Here is a 1,297-nt window from a genome sequence, read left to right as displayed (position 1 = left end):
TATATATATATATATATATATATATAGAGAGAGAGAGAGAGAGAGAGAGAGAGAGAGAGAGATAGATAGATAGATAGATAGATAGATAGATAGATAGATAGAGTAGAGTAGCAAATAAATAGATTGATAGGTTTATAGAGAATTGTTGAGAAATACACAGATTATAAAACAGACATATGCGCAACATATCCACATATAAGCGTGTGAAAATGCGCTGATGTCTGTGTATGCTATTGTATACATACATGAATGCAATCGCATGCGCATATTGATGGAAAGGGGGCACATTCACATGCACACTCACTTATACATGCATACATATATGCATACATAAATACGTGCATACATATAAACATACCTACATAGATGCATGCGTACATACATACATAGTTGGAAAAGGATGCGTGGCATTCTCCTTGACTCTTTCGTTGCTCACACGTGACCAACGGCCATCCATCTTTCTTCCACTTCCTTCCTAAAGACAAGACGTGCTTTTATCTGTCTCTTCTCAAAGCTCGTTTTTCCAAGCGTTCACCGCTTCACATCGTCTTGGCTTAACAGCCAGTATTTTGTCTGTTCTCACTGTTCTGTTTTTGTTACCACTTTCACCCTCTGCAAAAAATCCCAAATTTTATTAAATTTGCTTTATTTAATTTGCTTTGTGGGAAGGACTGTTTTAACGAAGTCGCGCCTTGTCCTTACTTTCGAAACGCGGAGTAGATAAAATAGGGGACAACTGATGAAATGAATGTTCTTTATGTTGCATGTCTCGTTTCTCTGTGTGTTTGTTTTTTTCGTTGTTCGAAAAAAAATTTGTTTTCTATGTTTTTGTCTTTTATGTTCTCATTTCTCATTTTGTCGACGTTTTTTTTTATGTCCTGTTACCATATATGCATGTATATATACATATATATGTAGGTATGTACTTATGTGTATATATATATATATACTCTTTACTCTTTACTCGTTTACTTGTTCCAGTCATTTGACTGTGGCCATACTGGAGCACCACCTTTAGTCGAGGAAATCGACCACAGGACTTATTCTTTGTAAGCCTAGTACTTATTCTATCGGTCTCTTGCCGAACCGTTAAGTTACGGGGACGCAAACACACCAGCACCGGTTGTCAAGCGATGCTGGGGGGACAAACACAGACACACAAACATACACAGACGTACATATATATACATATATACGACGGACTTCTTTCAGTTTCCGTCTACCAAATCCACTCACAAGGCTTTGGTCGGCCCGAGGCCATAGTAGAAGACACTTGCCCAAGGTGCCACGTAGTGGG

The sequence above is a fragment of the Octopus bimaculoides genome, chromosome 1 (genome assembly GCF_001194135.2).
Source record: "Octopus bimaculoides isolate UCB-OBI-ISO-001 chromosome 1, ASM119413v2, whole genome shotgun sequence".
Lineage (NCBI taxonomy): Eukaryota > Metazoa > Mollusca > Cephalopoda > Octopoda > Octopodidae > Octopus > Octopus bimaculoides.
Note: the sequence above shows the minus strand (reverse complement) of the source record.